Consider the following 12,387-nt stretch of genomic DNA (forward strand, 5'->3'; position numbering starts at 1 on the left):
TTTAAAATAATCAGAAATTTAATATACACCTTTATCTGTGCAGATCCAACAAAGAGTAAACCATTAACTCAGTCAGCACTGACATAAGACATGCTAGAGTTTCTTTCCCACCAGCTGTTTTTTTCGTTTTTATTATTATTAATCACGTCTACCCAGATTATGACTTCTGATTATTTTGAAGGCCCAGAAAGAAACATAGGGAAGTTAAAAAGAAAAACAAGGCAGTTTGGTCAACCAGAATAAGCAGCGAGAATTAAAGATACGTATATTCATACATAAAAATCTGTTTTCCCATCCTTCATCTCTATTTCTCTTACCACACACCTCCCTTCCTCTCAGCTGTAACCGTATCAGGCCAGGCTAAAACAGAAGATCGATTTGATAGATACAACAGCAAGCAACAACTGATACACAGCCTACACCTCCTTCTCTCTCTCCTTAAGTAACCCATCGTACAAGTGGCAATGCACTTGATTTCATTGCTCAACAGTCCTTCAGAACGAAATTCCCTTATGAATTCAAGTTCTGCAAGACGTGAGTGCCGGGAGACAGGACACACTGAAAAAGGCACTCCACCTTCCTATTATTCAAGAAACAACATTTTAGTTTCAGAACATAAAATCCACTTAACCGTAAGCAAAGATGATTCTTAAGTAGGACTCTGCACATTAAAATACTGTTTGACAGTTTTGTTTGAGAACATCAGAAGTACACAATTCTCATTCTACACTGAACGTGGCATGTTTCTATGTTAACCATGCACTCTAGCCATATTAAAGCAAATAACGCAAGCTCGTTGGTCAATGAACATTTGGTACTTCAATATGAACTGTCATTGTGTCAGGATTACCAAGGCTGAAATGGCATCCACAGTTAGGAAGATGTGGATGTTTCCAGGTACTGAGCCATGCCATGAAATCAAAGTTCTCCCCATGCCTCTTTAGTAGGAAGGGCGCACCATCACAGACAAGCTCCGCAAGTATTTCCCAAAGTCACTTAACGACACCCAGATACAGCCACTCTTCCACCACTGAATTACAGTGGAATCAAGGAAGCCATTTGCTTTAAAGCAAGAAGGACGAAGAAACAGCTAGGAATAAATGGGGAGATGCATCTTCCCTGTTCAACTTATCACACTCATCAACTAGGACTACAAGCAAATTCTTAAAGCTCACCTGATAAAAACAATGACCTTGTGTGCATTCAAAAATACCCAGTGGTGTCACATTACTTGAAATTTGATCTTTTAAAATGTAAGATTAGCACCCGTAAGGGATCTTTGGTACACCAGCAATTCCACAAATATGACATGCCAGAAGAAAGTGACCTTGAACACTTAAGTGCCCCTACAATAAAAGAGGGGGAAAAATTACTAGTCACTCTTGTCAAATAGTCCATTTTGTGAAAGCCTAGCAATATTATTTTTTTTTTTTTAAGTCTCATTTGCCAGACTGATATCCTGGTGACGGCTCTGCTGTTAATTTGCAAGTAGAAATGTTGATCCTGCTGAACTTCAAAGGATATGATATTGTGTAGTATAAGACGTGGAAAAATAAGAAGTTTGTGTGTAGAAAGAAGCCTGTGATTCAGCTATTCTGTGGAAAATTCTAATATCTCTGAATCTGACACGAAGTTCCATATTTATTCAGTGAATTAAGTGAAGAAAAAAAAAAGCACATCATTTCAGCAGTGTATGTTTATTCTTATTCTAAGAAATAGGATGTTAAAAGCTTGCTTCAACTATATGGACTGGACATCAGCAAAAAGGCAAGAACTTTATTTATAACAACAGTTTCTTACTTCATTAAGTTCCCCTTTCTCAGCAATTTGCAACTCTCTAAGCACTGGGAGATATTTAGTAAGTGAGCTTCAGTTTTATAAGGTTCCTTATGTTATTGTAATACTAAGTGCTTCTGGTTTTATCACCTTGCAGACAAGGTACATAGATTTGAAGAACTGTAAGAAATCTGAAAGTGAATTCAGAGATATCATGGCCACCACAGGAAAAAATGAAAGATAGGTTTTTCACTGGTTTTGGCTTAGCTTACTTTTTGGCTTACTGGTATGTGATAGTGCTTAGCTGGCGGTGAGTTACAGGGGTTAACTCACAACAGTCAATCAGTATAAATTATCAGTAGTATTCAGTTAAGGAAGACAAGAAGCAATCGTAATACTCTGTCCAACTTTTTCACTCAACATGAAAATTTTGCATTTCATTTCCCTTTAGATCCCTCCCCCGGAAGCTTAAGAATAGCACCGCAAAACAACCCCCCCACGCAGCTCAAGAATCTAAACCCAGCTGGGTGCCCTCAGACTATTTGTTGATGCTACTAAGGGTAAAGCTACTAAATTCACTTCCCAAAAGCCAGTAACTTTCTTGCCAGGACACGACGAAGTCCTGTAGACCTTATACCAAAATTCTCTTCCTTCTACTGTTAGGCCATAGTCAAAAAAATTCACAGGAAGTATCAACTCTTTTTCCCCAACATGGCTGTTGCTAGAGTTCAGTGACAAAAGTAGATTTAACCTAGATTCTCCCCTCTTCATCTGCAAATTCCTTGTTATCTGGCCATCGTATCAGCAAACCCCATTAGTTCTAGCTCTCTTCTATTTCTAGAAGTCATCTTCTGTCAGATACACCAGAAATCATCCAGAAATAACCTATTCCAACTATGGTTGCACCGTGCTGTATGAAAGATTACCTGCAGCCCACTCACAAGGATGTGCAGTGATCCGATCCACTCTTGACCCATGCAAGACTGGAAAAGAATGCTAGGACTGCAAGTGACTTTTCAAAAAAAAAATAAATAAAATTCTAAATCTAGCAGAGTCTGCAGAGCAGAGTTGCGCTAAGCTAAACCGCAAAATACGCTACTAGTTACCACAGAATGGCTGAGGTGGGAAGGGGCCTCTGGTTGTCCAACTGACCTGCTCAAGCAGGGCCACCTACAGCTGGTCACCCAGGACCGTGTCCAGACAGCTCTTAAATACGTCCAAGAATGAAGTGTCCGCAATCTCTCTGGGCAACCTGTGTTCAGTAACCCACACAGTGGAAATAAAAAAATAAAAAAATATTTCCACATGTTCAGATGGAACCTCCTGTGCTCCTTCGCTTTGTGCCCATTGTCTCTTGTCATTTGTTAAGATGTTGGACAGGACAAAACCATTACCAGAATGCTATCTTTTAAGGAAACTAAAGATAAGTGCTCTGAGGGATTCCACAAACCCTGTTTGACAGTAACAGCAAGTAAGACGCCGTTCTGAGAAGCTTCCAGGACATCACAGCACCAGGGTAGGCTGCACAGACTTATTAATCACTCTTACTCGCCAGCAAAAAGTTAAGGAGAAATCTTATCTTTAGATATAGTCTCAATAATGCCCCCTGGTTGTTAATTTTTGTTTCTTCATTCCATTATCACTTATTTAGAAAGCAAAGACTTGCAATCTTTTAGCAATAATACCAGGTCCAAATAGCCTGATACACGCTAAGACCGGAAAGTTCTTGGAACATCTGCTACCCAAATGGCTGCAGGATTCCCAAAATCAGAGGGGTCAAGTACTACTCAGCTGTAGACACAGATACATCCCACGAGGGGAAGAGAGAAGGAAAAAACAAAATGTGAGGAGTTACTAAACTGTTGAAAGGTATCTGTCAGCAAGTATCAGCCTGCCTGTGTCTGGCAAGCAGCACAGTATCAGGGAGGGAACCTGAGAAAGGCACCACACTCCTACCACAGTCATCTCTACGAAATAGCAAAGACTCCCCGTTGCCCACATCCTTTGGAGTTAACATCATCAGCTCCTCAGTATGCAGATGGTAATCACCAGTGTTTTGGGGATCCCCATTGACACTGATAATTTACGCTTACTTAGCTAAAGCGATCAAGCAGTACCACCGAAAACAGACACTTCCTTTCTTACTTTTATTTTTTAAATTAAAGATATGAAAAGGTCAGCGACTGATTCCCATTCATAATGAAACTTCCACCCTGCCCCGCCACTACAAGTTGCACTTAAATTCACCGTTTGTGCTGTCATGGTTGCATCTAGGGAATCTCAGCACTCGGGTTTGTCACAAGCAAGGGATCTGGAAACAAACGAGGGAGCTGTTCGCTCTGTCAGAATACAGTAATTTATAAGACTATTAAACAAGCTCCTTTGCTAGCACTGTGGCTGCAACCAGCGCAGTTCCAGATGCCAATACGAGCACGACGTGCTCTGCATGATGTTCAGGGGAGACGCTGCTATTATGCCTCACAGCCTGAGGCAGCGGCAAAAACCTTTTGACAACAAAACTTATCAAAACTGGTTTCAACGCCATCTCTTGCCTTTACAGACAGGACAGCAAAAGCTCCCCTATAAGGACAACAATTGTATGTTTCACTTAGGGCGTTAAAACTATGAAGAAACTCCCTCCGCCCCTTCTCAAGGCTATTTTTCTAGACCGACAAAAAAAATTAACTTAGAGGAGAGGAAGACATTTCAACAGAAATTTTTAATATGAGCGACTGGTTGCAGAGATAGAAAAATGTAGCGCCAGCGACCAGGATTCTGCTCTGCTCGTTTTAAAACTTGAAGGGCAGGATTTAACCTTCAGTAACAAGCAGAATTAAGAATGACACAGATGGGCTTGTGCACTGAGAAGGATAAAGTCTCCCACACACACAGTCCTGTTGGTGACTGACAGGCCATTCAGAATTTGTCTCTTCTGTGGTTTCAGCTACTGTCCAAGCAGAAGGAAGAAAGTGCTTAAGGCAATAGAGTATGCCCACACAGTTGTTCTTTACTAGAACTGCTAAGACCTGGAGCTTCATTCGGTTTCACCAGCAACTATATGGAAAATGGAACAGACAAATAACAGAACAATGATGCATACACACTGAGACTAGGAAAAACCTCCAGAATTATGGGAAAATAGGGGAATAAAAGAGAGAACATCAGAGAAAGGTGACCTCAAAGTGATTTAAGCGATGGCCACAACAGATAAGATGACAGCAAAAGTAGAGTCATGGCATTATTATCGTAAGTAACAATAACAGAAATGGCAGAAATTAAGATGAGGGAAGAGTAAGACTACCTTCAGCCAGGGAAATGTTTCAAACTTCCAGTCTAAAAACATTCACATGAGGATACACCACATAGCCAGAAAGCCCCATGTTTCAAATTTTTCTAACAACAACAAAAAGTCATTACTGAAACCCAACATCGAAGTACAGTGCATATCATTAACTTAAAAGAAAAAGAAGAGAGAAAATAAACACTGGTGCAAACAAGGATTAGTTTCTCAACTTTAATATTTTGGATTGTTATCATCTTCTTTCTAAGAGCAGCAGTTAAATACAAGCGCTGCATGACAATTATGGCACTGTATACCTTAAAAAAAAAAAACACAGTAAAAATGTTATGTTTTGGTTTAACCAACACACAGGCAGAATCTGAAGCTATCACTAAGAACTTGGCATTATGGGGAGATTAATCAAAAAGAAAAAATTTAATTCCCAACTGATGCCTTACATTAGGAGGCAGAAGAAAGGTAGATTTGTTTGCACACCCGTATTAACATAAGTGCCAAAGAAAACATTCAGAAAAAAATAGTTGTTGACATGGCAGCAGCTGTATTTGCCAACCTAATATGATCCAACCAATAAACCCCCCACTACTGAAAGACCGAAGAGGGAACCTTCAGGCCAGGTACTTGTACCTTAACAACACGACTTGAAAGTGAGAAACCTAGAAACACGAATAGAGACACGCCTCCTGGTCAGACAGGGAATGCAGTTTGGCTAACCTGCCATATAATGACTACAAAGGAAGAATTTTTCAAAAATCAGTTTAAACTGTTACAATGCTGAAAAGAAAAGCACAGAGGCATGTGGAGAATCATATATGCTGCCCTCCTTCGGTGACTCACCCGATGCTATTATGCAGCCGCTGTTATCAGGCTTTCTTACAGCCAGCTGTACAATTTGTAAGTTTGGAGATCCCTCCGAGTGCTAGAAACTCCTAGCAATTCTGAATGCTCTGTTTCAGCTCAGAGCTCAAAGGTCAGTGAAAGTCAGTTCCCACTCCTATATGGAGTACTCACTCTTATTTTATCTTGTACTCTCACTGTTCCACCGCACATAACAAGGATTCCTATCATGTCATGCATAACAGTTATTTATTTTCCTCAGAATAAAGACTCAAGAACCACATGTTCAGCCTTCAGCCAAAGACAGAGAATTGTTAGCAAACATGCACTGCACATATTGCTCAGCACCTTCCACATCCAAAGTGGCTCAACTTTAGTTCTTTCTACTTTTGTGGTTAGCGGCATAGAATGCCCAGGCACTGAAATAGAATTAAGTGCTGTTGTGCTTACTGCTATATATTAACACGTGACTTCTACCCTAAGGAGCTTGCATTGAGTCAGTGGTGTTCTTGCACACCAGACAGTCAGGACGGTAAAGGCTGAGCTGCGCTGGGCTAATCAAATGCTTTTCTCAATCTCAGCTAGCGTTTTCTTAAAGCACGCAGTGCTTTTATTAACAATGCATTTACCAGAACTGTCATTAAATTTGTGCTAAAACAGAACAAAACAACAACAACAACCCAGCACTTGGATCATGTAACAATCACCTCAGTTTGGACACTTAACTAGAAAGAGAATTTGTGCAAGTTCTCTTCCTTCACTGAGGCTGTCCTCAACTTTCTGTTTGTTTGTTTGTTTCAAGCAACATGAAACAATATGCCATGAGTTTCATGTTGACAGAATCCTAAACTAACACTAAAATACTGTGTTAATTCATGTCATAATTTCATATATAATTGAATCTGGTATTTCTGATCATATAATATGTGCTGCATGGAAGTCACAAGCAGCCTCAGGACCTTTGCAGGAGGAGCAAGATAAAACAGACTGAAAGGAGAAATGAGTTATGGATATCCTGCTTCCCAAGAGCATACCCACAGCAGTATGTTTCTCAACTATTATGTTTCCTATTTTACTTACATTGTCGTATTACCATCAACACCCACGTCTCTTAACCTTGATGGCAGGCAGCAAAAATTATTCTAAGGTAATTAAAATACATTTCCTCAGTGTTAATTTCTAAGTTAACAGAATAAAGACAAGCACCCACAAGAGGACATAATGTTACATACACAAAACCTCCTCATCCTTCAGATAAATGAGAAACTAAAGCAACAGAACATTTGTTTCCAGGCATATTCTTCACGGATTTACATACCGGTACCACAAGTGACAGCTGCATGCGACTAAAAACTATGCATGTCCCCAAAGTATACTGCTTGAGCATAACCACAAAGGCAGAAGACAGACACCAAAATTGAGAATCTCAAAGACCTCAGCAGCAAGTCAAAATTAAGCCTGAAGTATATCAGCTACAAAATGAGAAAAGCCTTCCTGTTGAAAATGTAGTTCATATGTGAATTGCTTAGAGCACTGTTTGTAGCAACTGAAAACTCATTCTTACAATTAGAAACCATATGATCCAAGACTGCCACAATGTCACAATTCACTCTAATTTCTACACAGCATGAAATAAAACCTACAGAACGTGACTAATGAAAGAAATACTAGATAACATGCCTATTAGACATACGTGCATCTGTTTATAATATAAGCTATTTTAACTAGACCCAATTCTGTAAGATGACATACACACAGCATCCAGTAAAAGGTTTTGTATATAATACAGCATACTTACATTTGCAAAAGTAAATGAGCTAGCCACACATGCAGCGTTGCAATAAGCACACTCTATCAGAGCCTCAGCATCATTTCCTGTCCTTAGTGAACGTGCTGGTAATTTCAGCCCAACCACAACTGCTCAGCACCACCCCCAGAACACACACATGCACGCTCGTACACAGATAGCATCTCCAATCCCTAAAGTTCCCCTCCCACCCTTCCTGCATTCAAACCCAGACGCCGTACAGAACGATAGAAGGGGACGGGAGTGGGCCTAGCACCGTGTGCGTGGCGGGGAACGGCACCAAGATGAGGAACTGCGAAGCCAACGCAGTGGAAGCGCGGCGATAACATTCAGCCTAATCCATTGGAGCGCAGACTAGAGAGCTTTACTTAAGATTTAAAAACAGACGTATTTTCAATGAAAAGGCTGGAAACTAAGATAAATGACGCTGTGTATACCCAAACAGGACTTACGGGCTGATGAAATGAAGCGGAGCGAAGCGTTCCCAACTCGGCGGTTAAAGTCAAGGGATGGAGCAACAGCCCGCGTCCCTTCTCCGGAGAGCAGAGAAGGAAAAAAGCGCCGTGACAGTCATTGGAGGCCTAGAAAAAAGTGCAAAGCAGGCAAATTACGCTACAAGGAAGAAGTAAATTTACCAAATGCCTTTTTCTCCGGCCACCCCGCACGTCCCCCTGGTAGAACCAAGCCTCAGCGAGCAGTACCGAGCGGCTGGGAGCAATGGAGCAGCTCAGTGTTCAAATTGCTTGTAATTTGCCCCCAGATTGCTCGTAATTAGTCGCACCCCATCGGAAGCCATGCTGGAGGGACTTAACCCATTGCCCTGCGCCGCGGGCAGGGAGAAGCCACCAGAACAACGGGGGCATCCCCCGTACCCGCCAGTACGAGCCCCGTCCCAGAGCTAAAAAACGCCTGGAAGCAGCCCCCCGGCGCGGTGCGGGATTTATTCAGTTTTATTTTAATGTAGCACAGCGGCAATACCTGAACCGGCGAGGGCGGGAGCGCGGGGCAGCCGCTCGGCTACCTTCGCCTCCGCTCGGCTCCGGCCGACCGGACACGACCGGCACCGCGGGGGGGGGGGAGTGGGGGAGAGGGGGGCGGGACCATCGGGCTCGATTGGCAGCCGCGCTGGCCAAAGGGAAGCTCGCGTTCGCTTCCCCGCCGATCGCGGGGGAAGGGGGGGGTGTTTCCGTGACGTCACGGGCGGGGCCTCGCCGGCAGGTGGGGCGGGAGGCGGGGGCCGGCCGTGACGGGAGGCTCGGGAGGGCTTCGTCCCTCAGGCATGTACAATCTTCGCTGGTATCGCAAAATGTGACATCTCAAAATGTGACATCCCGAAATCAAATCCCAAAATCACATCCTAAAATCTCACATCCCCAAATCCCACATCCCAAAATCTCACATCCCAAAATCTCACGTCCTAAAATCTCACGTCCCAAAACCTCACGTCCTAAAACCCCACAACCTAAAATTCGCCTGTTCCTCAGAGTCTTGTTTAAAAAGAAACAGCCTGAGTGACTAATGAGATCTGAGCCGTTAGAAGCGCTCTGGGCTGTTTCCATGATCCCCGTGGTGTGTGCGCGAAGTCTTTCCGAAATGATTGCTGCTTGTGAGGATGTAGGGAGGATGTGGCCTGGCACAGAACTTGTGTGGTTTTTGTGTGCGAAGTGTGGTTTAATCCTTGATCAGGAGAGGAAGGGGACGGAAGGACCCCCTGCTTTCCCAGCTCAGCATCACGGGCCCCAAGCTGACCAAACGCTTCTCAATCCCAGCCTGCACTCGGTGCTTCTCATTACTTCAGTGGTCACAGGAAAGAGAAACATAGATCATAGAACCATTAAGGTTGGAAAAGACCTTTAAAGATCATCTGGTCCAATGATCACCCTACTACCAACGTCACCCACTAAACCATATCCCTAAGCGTCACGTCCAACGTTTCCTTGAACACCGCCAGGGACAGTGATGCCACCACTGCCATGGGCAACCTTCTGGAAAACCTTCTCTTCGTTTACACTACCTCAGAACAGGCCAGGAGTGCTTGGGAAAGCCATTCCAAGTGACATCCCAAAAGGCAGGGAGAGCGTTCATGGATGGGAGCTTGCAGTAGCATAGCCCATCTTCAGGGTGGTACCTTGCACTGTGAATGAAACCATGTTTGCTAAAAGGCTATGAGATGCCACCGAGTACCACATTTATAAGAACAGGGTGTGGCAGAGGATTCCCAAGCCATAGGCACTAAAGCATCCCATACCATTTAATACCTTTAAATGCTGCTTTTATACATAATGATCTTATTTTTGCCTTAGTTCAAATAGATCATAAAATGTACTTGAAAATAATATTGACGGGACCTTTGGAATACTGCTTTTTCAGCATTACTTATGCCCATTTTTATATGAGGAGCAATTTTTAGTGAGTGTCAATGAGCAAAGTCAATGAAAGGCAACAAAAGCAGTTTTACTTTTGGTTATGTTGTTTAATGTAGCTTTGAATTTCTGCAGTGTGGGAATTCAGGTTTTGCTGGAGGGTGTTTATCAGTTTGCAAACAACTAGAATCTAAAAATAACATATACCATTTTGTTACATTTCAAGTTTTATAAAAATTGCTTTTATAAATACAAGTTTTAGGAAAAAAAAAAACTAGCACTGTACTTTTAAAGAACATGATTATTGAACTAATGGCACTAAGTAGCCTGCAGCAAATCTTTTAAGAAAATGTAGGCAGCTGGAATATGTTGATGAGGCACCTTTCCGGCAATCACATGATGTACTAACGTACTGTTAGGTAGCACTATGCATGTGTGGTCTGTTCGAGCTCCCACTGAAACCAAACTCAGACCACTTCTTGATTTAGAAAGGAACTGGGTGGCTCTTTGATGATGAATAGCCTCCAGACCTTGCAAAGACAAGGAAATGAAAAAAGCAAAATTCAAATCCTCTTCCAGTTTAAAATCTCCATCTTGAGTCCTGCCATATAGACAGTGAGATACGTGGGGTTCCTGAGACATTAAGGACATTCACTGTTCCTATGTTCATCACAGCAAAAAACATATGTTTGGGATATATTAACTGCAGCTACATCAGGAAGGAGTTTGATCTTTCTGTGGATTTCTTTCCGTTCCTTTTGTTCTGCCCTCCTGTTGAACAGAAAAAAAAAATGAAACAGTATTGGAGTGGTGTTTTTCCTGGGCTAAAAATAAGTTTAAAAATGAATTAATAGGAAGCCCTTTGGGAATAAGGCCATTCTTCCTGTTAGAAAATTAAAGCACAGAGAAATAGTGTCAGCCTTAACTGAGATGGCAAAATAAAAGGTGGTTGCATACATCAGGGGAAATGTATAGGCAGAAAGCCTCTGTCTGAATATAGATTGGTGTTTTTCTATTCTTAATAGATCCATCAACACAAAGCCATACGGTTTGTATTAGTAAAAAGAAGGTGGTTAGGGTGTTCCCCAGCCCTGTGCACTTAACCTTCGATTTATCCTTGCTCTTTGGTTTTTCAGTTCTGCCTGATGGAGCCTCATGACACTGTAATCTTTCCAGAGCTATTAAGAAGAGGAACTCCATTCTCCATGATCCAACAGGTATTTTCTTTTTAATTCAGTTTCCCTTTGATCTAATATAATGCATAATTAAATTGCATGGTCTGAATTAAAACTCCACCATTAGGTGCATCCTTTTAGCTTGTTCTTTCCTGTGGTTTTGTAAAGACAGTACACAATAATATTTCCAGTGAGCGCAATGAAAAGGATTCTGTTGAATTCAATACCATGCAATGATTTTTCATGTTCAAGTAATCTTAGTCTCATGCTGGTGAACGAGCTCCTATAGCACGGATATGGAGCAGACAGAGAAAGGCTTGTGAGATACAAGTTATGTCCTGTGCTTTGAGATAAATAACTAAGACAAATCTTTTGAAGAGCTTCTCCATTTTCAGCAGAAGAATAGGTTTATCAGAATCCTTGTGGCTGAGGTGGTGTGAGCAGCAGTAGTATTGTGTGCATAGTTATTGGGTTAACTCATCTTTCTCTTCTCATGACTTAGCACATACATCTTCAGTCCTGGGCAGGAGTTACCCGTCTTGAAATTCAGCAACGTCATTCCTTGTCCACCAAAAGAAATCTATCCTTGGTAGCTTTTTTTAATACCAGTCCTCCCCATCATGTCATTTCTGTCCTTGTGCCAGTACCTTTTATTTTCTTCTCAGTGACCACTCAGGAGCCTTCTAGCCCACTGACAATTCTTTGGCAAATACCACCAGCATCCTGTTGCATATACAGGCTAGTATTATGCAAGCTACTGGCATTAGGTTTTGTGTGTCTTGCTGGCATTTCTAAACACTTACCTATCATCTCCCTAATCTGCCCAGCCCTCTTTTCTCATGACTGTAGTGTCTGGGCCTTCTTTCCTGGCTCTTCTTGCTTCCCAGCTAGACTCAGTCTCGTTAAACTCCCTTTGGGGCCCTTTCAAATACCTCTGAGGGGCAAAGTTTACCTCTCAAGTGCCTGACGCTGCAATGCCTTTGTGCAAGCATATCACCTGTGTTGCAAAATTCATGAGTTGTTGCAAATACTTTTTGGAGTCTTGATTCTGACTTTCATTTTTCTGGTGGTCAGAGCTCTACAGCAGTGGGGGAAAGCAGACCTGCTGTTGCACTAACTCTTCTCCTTACA

At 42.2% G+C, this 12,387-nt stretch overlaps 1 protein-coding gene across 7 annotated transcripts in view; it reads right to left on the reverse strand.

The window, feature by feature from the left end:
* OSBPL3 (oxysterol binding protein like 3) overlaps positions 1–8,799 on the reverse strand; it is a 91,274-nt gene extending 82,475 nt beyond the window's left edge. For 4 of the 7 annotated variants that reach the window (XM_035556413.2, XM_035556410.2, XM_050709256.1 and 1 more), the window contains exons 1-2: positions 8,697–8,799; positions 8,171–8,299 (exon numbers count right to left, since the gene is read on the reverse strand). The gene's annotated coding sequence lies outside the window, so the exon portion shown is untranslated. Of the gene's footprint in view, positions 1–7,709; positions 7,796–8,170; positions 8,300–8,696 lie in introns of those variants that run through there. The other 3 variants (XM_050709258.1, XM_050709257.1, XM_050709259.1) reach the window with 3 other exon arrangements.
* Between the last annotated feature and the right edge of the window lie 3,588 nt (positions 8,800–12,387).

The sequence above is a fragment of the Cygnus atratus genome, chromosome 2 (genome assembly GCF_013377495.2).
Source record: "Cygnus atratus isolate AKBS03 ecotype Queensland, Australia chromosome 2, CAtr_DNAZoo_HiC_assembly, whole genome shotgun sequence".
Lineage (NCBI taxonomy): Eukaryota > Metazoa > Chordata > Aves > Anseriformes > Anatidae > Cygnus > Cygnus atratus.